At 45.7% G+C, this 14,284-nt stretch overlaps 1 long non-coding RNA gene across 1 annotated transcript in view; it reads right to left on the bottom strand.

The window, feature by feature from the left end:
• The window catches only part of LOC137571724 (uncharacterized), a 38,454-nt gene that overhangs the window by 14,300 nt on the left and 9,870 nt on the right, over positions 1-14,284 (bottom strand). Inside the window, exon 3 of the long non-coding RNA XR_011031416.1 lies at positions 5,448-5,497. This is a non-coding gene — a long non-coding RNA (uncharacterized lncRNA). The remainder of the gene's footprint in view (positions 1-5,447; positions 5,498-14,284) is intronic.

A 14,284-nucleotide genomic window follows, 5' to 3' on the forward strand; every position in this document is an offset into this window, starting at 1 on the left:
CCATGGTGATGAGGCATGTAATATTCAGCAAACATTTTACCTCAGGCAAACCTAAAGTTAACTCTTCTGTCTTTAACCTCCCCGGCATTCTATTGAGATCGCCAGGGCGGCTGCGGGAGGGTTTTTTTTTTATAAAAAAAAAATCTATTTCATGCAGCCAACTGAAAGTTGGCTGCATGAAAGCCCACTAGAGGGCGCTCCTGTCGCATATTTCTGATCGCTCCGGCGATCAGAAGTAACAAGAAGGGCCACGATGAGCGGCCCTCCTTGTTTTGCTTTTCTCGTCGCCATGGCGACGAGCGGAGTGACGTCATGGACATCAGCCGACGTCCTGACGTCAGCCGCCTCCGATCCAGCCCTTAGCGCTGGCCGGAACTGATTGGTCCGGCTGCGCAGGGCTCGGGCGGCTGGGGGGACCCTCTTTCGCCGCTGCTCGCGGCGGATCGCCGCAAAGCGGCGGCGATCAGGCAGCACACGCGGCTGGCAAAGTGCCGGCTGCGTGTGCTGCTCTTTATTTGATAAAAATCGGCCCAGCAGGGCCTGAGCGGCACCCTCCGGCGGTAATGGACGAGCTGAGCTCGTCCATACCGCTCAGGAGGTTAAAGGAGTTATCAGGAAAAAATAGCTCAAATGAGCTTTACGCACCTGGGACTTTCTCCAGCCCCTTGCAGCCGACTGTCCCACGCCGACCGCTCCACTCCCCGCCGCTGTCCCGGTCTCGCCGCTCTGTATTCAGGCCGACCGCGGGGTCGGCCTTACTGCTGCTGCGCAAAGCCCAGCTGTGAATCATGGCCACATGGGCCGCAGTGAACTGCGCAGGCGACGAACTACTGCGCCTGCGTACTTCGCCGCGGCCCACGTGGCCATGATTGACAGCGGCGCTTCGCGCAGCCACAGTAAGGCTGACCCCGGGGTCAGCCTGAATACCAAGCGGCGAGACCGGGACAGCGGCGGGGAACGGAGCAGTCGGCGTGGGACAGTCGGCTGCAAGGGGCTGGAGAAAGCCCCAGGTGAGTAAAGTTAAGTTAACTCTTCAATCCTTAAAATAACTCCAGAATGCTAAAGTTAAAGACAGGCTGTTAATTAACTGCGTGAAAATAACTACAAAGAAGGTAAATTAACTACAGCCGCAGTAAGGCAGACCCCGCGGTCAGCCTGAATACCGAGCAGCGAGACAGGGACAGCAGCGGGGAACGGAGCAGTCGGCGTGGGACAGTCGGCTGCAAGGGGCTGGAGAAAGCCCCAGGTGAGTAAAGTTAACTCTTCAATCCTTAAAATAACTCCAGAATGCTTAAGTTAAAGACAGGCTGTTAATTAACTGCGTGAAAATAACTACAGAGAAGGTAACTTAACCACAGAGGAGGTGACTTAAAGGGAAGGTTACGCTGCACATAAAAAAAAAACTGCACTCACCTGGGGCTTCTCCCAGCTCCTGGCAATCGATCGGTGCCCTCGTAGCAGATCCTCTCCCTCTCTCCCTCCAAGCGTACAGCGGTGAAGAAGCCGACCTCGCCAGGTCGGCTTCCCGGTCGGCTTCTCTGCGCTCCACGGCGGAGGGGGGGGTCACGTGGTGTAGGGACGTCATCGGGTCTCTACTGCGCAGGCACAGAACTACTACGCTTGCGCAGTAGAGACCCGATGACATCACGTACACCACGTGACCCGCGCGTAGAACGCACATGACGCCAACCCTGAAGCCGACCTGGCGAGGTCGGCTTCTTCACCGCTGGACGCCGGGAGGGAGAGGAGCTGCTACGAGGGCACCGATCAACTGCCAGGAGCTGGAAGAAGCCCCAGGCAAGTGCAGTTTTTTTTATGTGCAGCGCAGATCTTCCCTTTAAGGAATGAAGAGATAAGATAACTCTCTCACTGTGTGGTGGCAAGTTTACTCTTGCCTTATCTCCAGCATGATCTTAGTGAATTGAGGCCAATATGTTACTTTAGGATTGTTACACATTTCATAAATCTAAGTTGGCTACTATACACTCTTCACCCCTCACAGTGCCAAGCACTGTACATCCACATTTCATTTGTGGCTCATTTAAAGGTCGTTATATCACATTATGATTAAAAAAAAAAACACCCTAGTTTGATACATACATTACCACAAATACAGTACCACAAAGCTGAACAGTGGAAAACAATGCACAAGGGGAGGATGAGATATGAAACAGTACTAGCTTAAAACAATGTCTCAACCTCCCAGTGTCCTACCTACAGTTCTGCCCCAGCACTGCCTACCTATTCAATTTAAAATGAGGGACCCACAATAGCCAGCTTGCCTCAACATAGTCATCATATCAGGTGCTTTTCTAATAAGTTACTTTTATGATATTCTTCTTGTTAGTATGGTAATAAGTGATTTTAAAAACGAACTAAAATAAACCAGTGAAAAAAGTAGAGAGTTGATGCTCCAGATGCTTCCTATTGCCTCCTTTAACCCACTACTGCTCGCAGGGTTGACTTCTTCTTTGCGGCTGTGCTCCCATCAGAGTACGGGCAGCCTTGTGATGCTGCTCAGGCGCAGACCACACTCGCGTATGTGCAGAATGGCTGGGACTGGAGCGCTACCATGAGAACATATTTGACAAAGTCTTGACAAATATGTTCAGCGGATGGAGGAATCCTCTGGACCATTATTTTTTTTTTTTTTTGGGGGGGGGGGGGGGGGTACTGCACAAACAAAGCCATACAATTGGCAAAGAAGGGAGTCCAAGTGTGGTTGTAGTCTGTGGTATGAATGTTACATTATGCACAAACATGGTCTAAGTTGTGTACATTGGGCCATATGCAATTCCCCTTTACTTCTGAGTTTTCTTCTAGGATAATAATTTTTATCTTCTCTTTAAAATTATTTTTCAGCACGTTGCAATAGAAAAAGTACCAACAGTTGGTGAAAAAATGCTATCAAAATTATTTTGAGTGTTCGTGGTTTAAAAGGCATATTATTAAGTTGTGAAAAAAAAATCACTTAACGCAGGAGATAAAGTTAATTGCATATGGGCCGTTGTGTTTAATAATAAAAAAAAGCGCTCTAAAGATGGCCATACATCAGACGATTTGGCGGCCGATTGACCATCCAATCATCCAATTCGATTATTATAATTGAATTGAATGAAAATCGGTGCTGCCAAGTGCATGTCCAACCGACAAAAGTCCAATTTCGGGACGGAAATTGTTCGCATTGACGATCACGCATGCCGCAAGATGTTGGGCTTAAGTTGGTTGGTCGGGTGTGCAGTGGTACGCAGCCGATTTCGGAACGAGCAATGAAACCCTCGCCGACGCAATATATGAATGTGCCCTTCGTGTGCATTTATACATTACCTGTCCAGAGTCAGCCTCCACGCGCTGACCATCCATCTCGCCGGGTTCCACGTACACGCTAGTGGTGCATGGCATCTGACGCCATGCACAGCTAGCATGTATGCGGCTGTCCGGCAAGATGGACTGTGACCAGGGCTGGTTTAACCCCTAATGGGGCCCTGGGGCAAAGGTAACCTGGGGGCCTTCTCCCCAAAAAAAAAACCCTGGGATCCCCGAGCCGGCTGTTGCTCCCTAACTGCCCCCCTGCATTATAGTAGCATTGTATCTCAGCTTTTCCAGCTGCTCTGTCCTGCTCCTGCCTTCTTCCTGCTGACTGCATCTTGTGACCCATCACATGTTATGCGTAAGTGTAAAGGCATGTTCCAGATCTCAGGGCAGACAGCGGGAAGGAGACAGGGAGCAGAAGAGAACAGCCGGGACAGGTGATATATCATGCCGTTATCATGCAGGGGCCCCAGAGAGCACATAAGATTTAGGGGTGAGGTTGAGGATCCAGCAGCACGCCCAGGGGAGCACAGAAGAGCTAAAGGGAACCCGAGATGGTGTGTGGGGCCAATTTATACTCACCTGGGTTTTCTTCCAGCCCCATGAGCTGCCTGGAGTCCCATCCCCAGCCCCTCCAGTCTCTTAGAATCTTTCCCAGTAGACTGCTCAGTCACAGACAGTCGTGTTTCTGCGCATGTGCGGCTCTGCCACATGCACCCCCATCAAGCTTGCGGCCTCTGGAGCATTCGCTCCTGAGCATGGGAGCGTGGTGAGGTGCATCTGCGGCCAAGCCGCGCAAGCACAGTAACAACATGACTGGCCGCGACTGACCAGTCTACTGAAAATGATTATAAGAGAACGCAGGGGCCGGGTATGGTGGCGAGGGACTCCAAGAAGCTCATGAGCCCGGATGAAGCCCCAGGTAAGTATAAATTGGCTCCACACACCATCTCAGGTACACTCTAAGGGGGAGGATGGGGACCCTGGTGCCACCTATAATGTTTTTTACAGTATCCAAGTGCCACCTACAATGTTTTTTAGTGTATCCAAGTGACTTAGATAGATACTGTTAAAAAAATTTCTAGGTGGCATTTGGATGCTGTAAAAAAAAAAAAACATTATAGGTTGCACTTAGATAGTACTGTAAAAAATCTCTCTTCCCCGGTAATTGCCCTGGCTCTATGTGAACTGTGCAGGCAAGGGAGTCGGCAGCATCTGGCATCTTCTTACTGAGAAGCTGAAGGTGCAGTCCCATCCATCGTCAGCATCCACCCACGGCGAGAGCACTCTGCCTCTTCCCTCCTCCCAGGCATGGACATACTGACGTAACATCATATGCCTGCGTTACCACAGGAAGAGAGCATGCTTAGGCTGTCTGCGGTGCGTCTCATCGCTAGGAAGAGGAGGAACTTCAGGCGTAAGGGAACCATGGCAATCGGCCAGCACGGTGGAACCAGATAAAGTAGATCCTTCCCGCTGCCTGCCGCTCACTAAGCACAAACCCGAAACCAGCACAGGCTGTACACCAGCCAGCACAAAACAATATCTGGTGGTCTGACAAATTTATTTTTTAAAGTGCTGATGCCTGGGCGGGGGGGGGGGCATGGACTCTAGGGCCCTAGGGCAATTACCCCCCTTGCCTTAATTGAAGCGCCGGCCCTGACTGTCACTGCACGGAGGCTGCTACAGGACAGGTAATGTATAAATGCTCACACATTGAGGGGGGGGGGGGGGGTAGCACAGGCAGGGCAGACGAGGCAGGTTCAGCCGATTCCCTGAAGATTTCATGCTGAAATTGGGCGGGAATTGGGAGTTTATGGGCAGCTTTAACCAAGAGACAAATTTATCTCTAATCAGATTCGATTAGAGATAAATTTGTCTCTTGTCAAATCTGCCCATAATCATCAGGTCTATGGCCACCTTACATGAGTCTGAAAACACTTGTGCAAATCTGTCCTCTTCTGTGCTGATTTTAGCTACAACCCAATGGTACACACTGTAGAAAACTGCAAAGAATTGGACAGATATGCACAATTACCATATCTTCTGGACCTGAGAGCACACACACAAAAATTGAACTGCAGGCACTATATTTTAAAAATGGGATCCATTACATTTGAGATGTTGATACCTACAGATGGCAATGAAATGTTATCCTCTTTATTGGAAGAGGACATCTTGAATTCTAAAAAAAATAGAGAATTATAAAATATTTAGAAATATGCAATAACACCAATACTTGTATGTTGAACACACAGACACATACTGTATATACTAGTAATAAACAGAGGTAACAGAAGTAGGACAGTTACAGGAATGAGAAGCAAAACTGTACCCATATACAGTGGTGTGAAAAACTATTTGCCCCCTTCCTTATTCTTTTGCATGTTTGTCACACTTAAATGTTTCTGCTCATCAAAAACCGTTAACTATTAGTCAAAGATAACATAGTTGAACACAAAATGCAGTTTTAAATGATGGTTTTTATTATTTAGTGAGAAAAAAAACTCCAAATCTGCATGGCCCTGTGTGAAAAAGTGATTGCCCCCCTTGTTAAACAATAACTTAACTGTGGTTTATCACACCTGAGTTCAATTTCTGTAGTCACCCCCAGGCCTGATTACTGCCACACCTGTTTCAATCAAGAAACACTTAAATAGGAGCTATCTGACATAGAGAAGTAGACCAAAAGCACCTCAAAAGCTAGACATCATGCCAAGATCCAAAGAAATTCAAGAACAAAAGTACTGTAATTGAGATCTATCAGTCTGGTAAAGGTTATAAAGCCATTTCTAAAGCTTTGGGACTCCAGCGAACCACAGTGACAGCCATTATCCACAAATGGCAAAAACATGGAACAGTGATGAACCTTCCCAGGAGTGGCCGGCTGACCAATATTACCCCAAGAGCGCAGAGAAAACTCATCCGAGAGGCCACAAAAGACCCCAGGACAACATCTAAAGAACTGCAGGCCTCGCTTGCCTCAATTAAGGTCAGTGTTCACGACTCCACCATAAGAAAGAGACTGGGCAAAAACGGCCTGCATGGCAGATATCCAAGGTGCAAACCACTTTTAAGCAAAAACAACATCAAGGCTTGTCTCAATTTTGCTAAAAAAACATCTCAATGATTGCCAAGACTTTTGGGAAAATACCTTTTGGACCGACGAGACAAAAAGTTGAAGTTTTTGGAAGGTGCGTGTCCCGTTACATCTGGCGTAGAAGTAACACAGCATTTCAGCAAAAGAACATCATACCAACAGTAAAATATGGTGGTGGTAGTGTGATGGTCTGGGGTTGTTTTGCTGCTTCAGGACCTGGAAGGCTTGCTGTGATAGATGAAACCATGAATTCTACTGTCTACCAAAAAATCCTGAAGGAGAATGTCCGGCCATCTGTTTGTCAACTCAAGCTGAAGCGATCTTGGGTGCTGCAGCAGGACAATGACCCAAAACACACCAGCAAATCCACCTCTGAATGGCTGAAGAAAAACAAAATGAAGACTTTGGAGTGGCCTAGTCAAAGTCCTGACCTGAATCTTATTGATGTTGTGGCATGACCTTAAAAAGGCGGTTCATGCTAGAAAACCCTCAAATAAAGCTGAATTACAACAATTCCGCAAAGATGAGTGGGCCAAAATTCCTCCAGAGCGCTGTAAAAGACTTGTTGCAAGTTATCGCAAACGCTTGATTGCAATTATTGCTGCTAAGGGTGGCCCAACCAGTTATTAGGTTCAGGGGGCAATTTCTTTTTCACACAGCTCCATGTAGGTTTTGAGTTTTTTCCTCACTAAATAATAAAAACCATCATTTAAAACTGCATTTTGTGTTCAATTATGTTATCTTTGACTAATAGTTACCGGTTTTTGATGAGCAGAAACATTTAAGTGTGACAAACATGCAAAAGAATAAGAAATCAGGAAGGGGGCAAATACTTTTTCACATCACTGTACATGTGAGGCTGTGCCTGCACCACAGAGGGTTAATTTACCTGCATCACCTGCCTATTTCCATGGCACTTAAGGCCTGGAACCACTAAAAATCGCAAAGCACTATGGCAATCGTTAGCATATTTAATTAGCGTTTTGCAAGTGATTTCATGAGCTTTTTCCAGCGATTTTGGTATCGATTTTATAAAGTGTAAGCTTTTTGACAGCGATTGTGATAGCGATTAGCGATCCATCCCGCATACTGGTATTGTTTAAAATGAAATAAATATGGCAGTCTCCATATCCCTCTCACCTCTGTTTCCCTTTAACCGTGCACTCTGAATGGGTCAGTCACAAGTGGGAACTGAGAAATGTACCGTGTGTGAATTGTGAGCTAGCTAAATAACAAGATTGATTGCAAAGCAGCATTACCACTGTACTACCATGTTTCCCCGAAAATAAGACAGTGTCTTATATTAATGTTTGCTCTATAAGATGTGCTAGGGCCTATTCTCAGGGGATGTCATATTTCTATCAGGAAGTGTCTTTCAGTCAGCAGAACATTTCCTGTGCCTTTGTACTGTGCTGTTCTTGGATTTAAAGGCATGCTACTGTACTGATCAGGCATCTGCCCTGTTATCCCTGCACACAGCTTATAGCCTTGCTCTGTGCTGGGATGACAGGACTGGTGCCCGATCAGCACAGAACCACTGTGTCCCCACTTGCTGGCCGCCTCTTTTCCTATTTTACTTCCGCTAGGGATTATTTTCGGTGTAGGGCTTATACAGTGGCTTGCAAAAGTATTCGGCCCCCTTGAATTTTTCCACATTTTGTCATATTACTGCCACAAACATGAATCAATTTTATTGGAATTCCATGTGAAAGACCAATACAAAGTGGTGCACACATGAGAAGTGGAGCGAAAATCATACATAATTCCAAACTTTTTTTTACAAATCAATAAGTGCAAAGTGGGGTGTGCGTAATTATTCGGCCCCCCTGAGTCAATACTTTGTAGAACTACCTTTTGCTGCAATTACAGCTGCCAGTCTTTTAGGGTATGTCTCTACCAGCTTTCCACATCTAGAGACTGAATTCCTTGCTCATTCTTCCTTGCAAAACAGCTCCAGTTCAGTCAGATTAGATGGACAGCGTTTGCGAACAGCAATTTTCAGTTCTTGCCACAGATTCTCGAGTGGATTTAGATCTGGACTTTGACTGGGCCATTCTTACACATGGATATGTTTTGTTTTAAACCATTCCATTGTTGCCCTAGCTTTATGTTTAGGGTCGTTGTCCTGCTGGAAGGTGAACCTCCACCCCAGTCTCAAGTCTTTTGCAGACTTCAAGAGGTTTTCTTCGAAGATTGCCCTGTATTTGGCTACATACATCTTCCCATCAACTCTGAACAGCTTCCATGTCCCTGCTGAAAAGAAGCACCCCCAGAGCACGATGCTGCCACCACCATATTTGACAGTGGGGATGGTGTGTTCAGAGTGATGTGCAGTGTTAGTTTTCCGTCACACATAGTGTTTTGCATTTTGGCCAAAAAGTTCAATTTTGGTCTCATCTGACCAGAGCATCTTCTTCCACATGTTTGCTGTGTCCCCCACATGGCTTGTGGCAAACTGTAAACTGGATTTCTTATGCTTTTCTGTTCACAATGGCTTTCTTCTTGCCACCCTTCCATAAAGGCCAACTTTGTGCAGTGCACGACTAATAGTTGTCCTATGGACAGATTCCCCCACCTGAGCTGTAGATCTCTGCAGCTCGTCCAGAGTCACCATGGGCCTCTTGACTGCATTTCTGATCAGCGTTCTTCTTGTTTAGCCTGTGAGTTTAGGTGGACGGCCATGTCTTGGTAGGTTTACAGTTGTGCCATACTCCTTCCATTTCTGAATGATTGCTTGAACAGTGCTCCATGAGATGTTCAAGGCTTTGGAAATCTTTTTGTAGCATAAGCCTGCTTTAAATTTCTCAATAACTTTATCTCTGACCTGTCTGGTGTGTTCTTTGGACTTCATGGCGTTGTTGCTCCCAATATTCTCTTAGACAACCTCTGAGGCCGTCACAGAGCAGCTGTATTTGTACTGACATTAGATTACACACAGATGCACTCTATTTAGTCATTAGCACTCATCAGGCAATGCCTATGGGCAACTGACTGCACTCAGACCAAAGGGGGCTGAATAATTATGCACACCCCACTTTGCAGTTATTGATTTTTAAAAAATGTTTGGAATCCTGTATGATTTTTGTTCCACTTCTCACGTGTACACCACTTTGGGTATCATTCATAAAAGAGCTGTCGGTAAGGAGAATCAATGCGGGAAAACACCGCTGCCGGAGTTCTGGGTGGTCAGTCATAAAAAAGTGTTCAGGTGCGATAGCACTGCAGAGATTCCCCGAACTAGGCTGGCGGTAGGCTTGCAGAGACACAGGAAGCTGCCGAGTTGATACATTTCTCTGTGTTCCGCTCTACTGCAGCTGCCTGGGAGGTCTGTGTCTCCATTAACTTTACATTGTTATCGCCACATCAGAGGGAGCGGTATTTCCCGTCCTCATACCGCTTGCCGTAATCTTTATGGATTACCATTTTGTTACATTTTTGACGAAAATCCCCGCACTGCTCGGTAGTGTCAGCTTTTCATGCGGAAAGAGGCTTTATGAATGCCGAACTTGCTAAGTGTTCGGTAAAGTCAGCTGTGTTAAGCATTTCTGCATGCGGAAATGCTTTATGAATGATAGCCCATGCATTGATCTTTCACGTGGAATTTCAATAAAATTGATTCATGTTTGTGGCAGTAATGTGACAAAATGTGGAAAACTTCAAGGCGGCCGAATACTTTTGCAAGCCACTGTATGTCAAGCATTCTTAAAATTCCAGCTAGGGCTTATTTTCAGGGAAAGAGGGTATGTGTTCTGCTGATGAGAAAGGTGGCAAAAGTTTTACTGGGCTTTCATGCTAGGCACCACTGAAGTGGTTAATTGGTAGTGGTAGGACTGAACCACATAACTAACCACATCACTGGAGCCTCAACTGAAAGCCCAACAAAATTCACATTCACATATGAGGCTCAAAACATTATAGGAAGGTGTCCATCTTGTCTCTCTGTACTCACGGTGGGTATTATTATTATTATTTATAAAGCGCCAACATATTCCGTGGCGCTGTACAATGTAAGAAAACAAACAAGGGATACATAATGATACAGACAATGATATACATCAAATATGAACACTGATACAAGATACAGCACTGCTGATTACAATTTGATTTAACATGATGACTAAAATGTATAAATGTCTAACAGTGTGCAAGCAATTAAATTAATAACATTCCATGACACAAAGGGGTGAGAGCCCTGCCCTTGCGAGCTTACAATCTAAAGGAATGGGGTGGAAACAAGAGGTGGGGAAGTATACAGTATATGTACAGGCAGTGCGTAATTAGGTTATTTAATGGGTGCATGGCCTAAGCTAGAGAATATGCTTGTCGGAAAAGATGGGTTTTGAGGGAGAGTTTAAAGATTTCAAAGGTGGGAGAGTGGCGGATGTGTTGTGGAAGGGCATTCCAGAGGAGGGGTGAGGCACGTGAGAAGTCTTGTACATGTGAATGTGAGGAGGTAATTGTAGAAGAGGATAGAAGAAGCTCGTGTGCAGATCTGAGATTGCGGTTGGGTTGATATCTGGAGACTAGTGAGGAGATGTACAGGGGAGAGAGATTGTGGAGAGCTTTGTAGGTTAGGGTTAAGAGTTCGAACTGAATCCTCTCATTAATTGGTAGCCAGTGAAGAGCTTGACAGAGAGGGTCAGCAGAGGAACAGCGAGAAGAGTTGTATGAGTCGAGCAGCAGAGTTCAGTACAGAATTGAGCGGTGCTAGTCGGTTAGTTGGAAATCCACCAAGCAATATATTGCAATAGTCCAATCGAGATATAATAAGAGCATGTACTAACATTTTGGTTGTGTCATGGGAGAGAAAAGGTCGGATACATGCTATGTTTTTCAGTTGGAAATGGCAGGAGCTGGTTAGGGAGTTAATGTGAGAAGTAAATGAGAGAGAAGAATCAAATATTACGCCCAAGCACTGTGCTTTGGGAACTGATGTTATAGACGTGTTGTTAACATTTATTGTAATATCAGGCAAAGGGGTGGACAGGGATGGTGGAAAGACTATTAGTTCAGTTTTATTCATATTAAGTTTTAAGAAGCGAGAGGACATGAAAGAGGAAATAGCGGACAGGCAGTCGGGAACCCGTGTGAGGAGGGAGTTAAGGTCTGGGGCCGAGAGGTACAGTTGTGTATCATCTGCATATAGGTGGTATTGGAAACCAAATGAGCTGATTAAGTTACCAAGACCGTGCATGTAGAAGGAGAAGAGGAGGGGACCGAGGACAGAGCCTTGAGGTACCCCTACAGACAGAGGATGTGAAGAGGAGGCCTGATCTGAATAATATTAGCAGTAGGGTATTGTACCGTGTTAGCCATCAGTAAAAGCAAGAAGTTTTAAATCAGGATGATACCATTTATTGGCTAACTAAAAATGAATAAAAATAGGCAAGCTTTCGGGCCTTGCAGCCTTCGTCGGGCTTATATCCTGTTAGTTTGCAGGCTGGTGGTACAGACAGCTTATATACATGCAACATCAAAAGGGAAAACAGATATTTTTTTCAAACATAAATACATGTCATTAAGATGCCTTAATTCAAGCAGACCATCTGAATGGGCTTAGAGGTTATTAGCTAAGATAAGGATCCTTGTTTACGCTTGTTTATGCTCACAGACTTCCGCTTCATTGATGATATTTTAATCATCTGGTCCGCAAGTGAGGATGATCTTCTCCAGTTCCACATGAACTTCATTGCCTTCCATCCTAAATCAAATTGAAACTTACCTACTCTCACACAGAGATTAACTTTCTGGACACCACCATATACATCAGGGGTAACAACATACAAACCTCTGTGTATCGGAAACCTACAGACCGTCCCACATACCTAAGATATGACAGTTTTCATCCCAAGCACATTAAAAACTCTATAATTTACACTCAAGCTATAAGGTACAACCGGATTTGTTCTGACAGGATGGACAGAGACAAGAACCTGAATCGCCTTAAGAACACTTTCATTAAACAAGGTTACAGTCCTCCTATGGCTGAGGCCCAAATCAGGAAAGCCAGCATCATCCCCAGGACTGAACTCCTGAAATATAAGCAAAACCAGAAAGAGGAATGTGTCCCTTTGGTTGTCACCTACAATCCACACCTGGAAATCTTAAAGAGACTCTGAAGCGAGAATAAATCTCGCTTCAGAGCTCATAGTTAGCAGGGGCATGTGTGCCCCTGCTAAACCGCCGCAATAGCGCCGCTAAACGGAGGTCCCTTCACTCCCAAACCCCCCACTGCGACACTTGGTCGCAGACTTGGTCGCTCCTGGAGGCAGGGCTAACGGCTGCAGCCCTGCCTCCAGTCACGTCTATCAGCGGCGCATCGCCGCCTCTCCCCTGCCCCTCTCAGTGAAGGAAGACTGAGAGGGGCGGGGGAGAGGCGGAGATACGCGCTGACAGACGCGCGTGGGGCAGGGCTGCGGCAGTTAGCCCTGCCCCAACCAGGAAGCGCTCCCCCGCATTACGGAGGGGATTTGGGGAATCAGGGACCCCCGTTAAGCCGCAGGATAGCGGCGGTTTAGCAGGGGCACACGTGCCCCTGCTATCTATGAGGTCTGAAGCGAGATTTATTCTCGCTTCAGACTCTCTTTAAGGAGGATTGCTAAGGAACTTCATCCCATTTTACACAAGGATCACAGACTGAGAACGATATTCCCTAAACCTCCACTCTTGTCATATCGGCAACCACACAATCTAAAACAGATGATTGTCAGGAGTTCTTTGAATAGGCCTCAACAAAACGGAACATCACCCTGCCGACAAAAAATATGTGGGACCTGTAGACACATTTACTCCACTGACAGGGTAACGATAACAGGTTCACAACAGGAGTACAGAGTACAAGGCACATTTTCCTGTGGTTCCACCAATCTGGTATATCTGATCATGTGTGCTAAATGCCCCAATGTTCTGTACGTCGGAGAAACTGGACAAACTCTGCGCAAACGTATGAATGGACACAGGCACACTATTAATGATACCAAATCTGGACTCCCAGTTGCTACACACTTTCGGTCCAACGGACACAGCATGGATGATCTTCGTGTCACTGCCCTGAAGGGTGGCTTCAAAACGTCAAATGATCGATTAATAGCAGAAACAACATTTATAAATTGGTTCAAAGCTGTGCAGAACGGTTTGAATAAGGACAACAATTTTTTATATTGGTATGAGACTGATGATGTTTAAACTTTCTCAGCCATTCTAGCTGAACTTGTGAACTAAGAATTTACGATACCTCTGGGTCAATCCTAATCCCAGGTCTGTGAGCATGGCGTAAACAAGGATCCTTATTTTAGCTAATAACCTCTAACCCCATTCAGATGGTCTGTTTGAATTAAGGCATCTTAATGACATGTATTTATGCTTGAAAAAAATATCTGTTTTCCCTTTTGATGTTGCATGTATATAAGCTGTCTGTACCACCAGCCTGCAAACTAACAGGATATAAGCCCGACGAAGGCTGCAAGACCGAAAGCTTGCTTATTTTTATTCATTTTTAGTTAGCCAATAAATGGTATTATCCTGATTTAAAACTTCTTGCTTGATCTGAATAAGAAACAGTGAAAGACCTTCCAGAGAGGTAGGAAGATATCCAGGAGAGAGCGAGGTCCTTTATTCCTATAGATGAAAGGATCTGTAGGAGTAGAGTGTGGTCGACAGTGTTGAATGCTGATGACAGATCTAGAAGGATGAGTATGGAATAATAGCCTTTGGATTTAGCTGTGAGGAGATCATTAGCTACTTTGGTGAGTGCTGTTTCTGTGGAGTGGTTTGGCCGGAAGCCAGACTGGAACTGATCAAGCAAGGAATTTGCAGATAAATACTGACTTAGTTCAGCATGAATGTGGCGTTCAAGTAATTTAGATGCAAATG

The sequence above is a fragment of the Hyperolius riggenbachi genome, chromosome 4 (genome assembly GCF_040937935.1).
Source record: "Hyperolius riggenbachi isolate aHypRig1 chromosome 4, aHypRig1.pri, whole genome shotgun sequence".
Taxonomy (NCBI): domain Eukaryota; kingdom Metazoa; phylum Chordata; class Amphibia; order Anura; family Hyperoliidae; genus Hyperolius; species Hyperolius riggenbachi.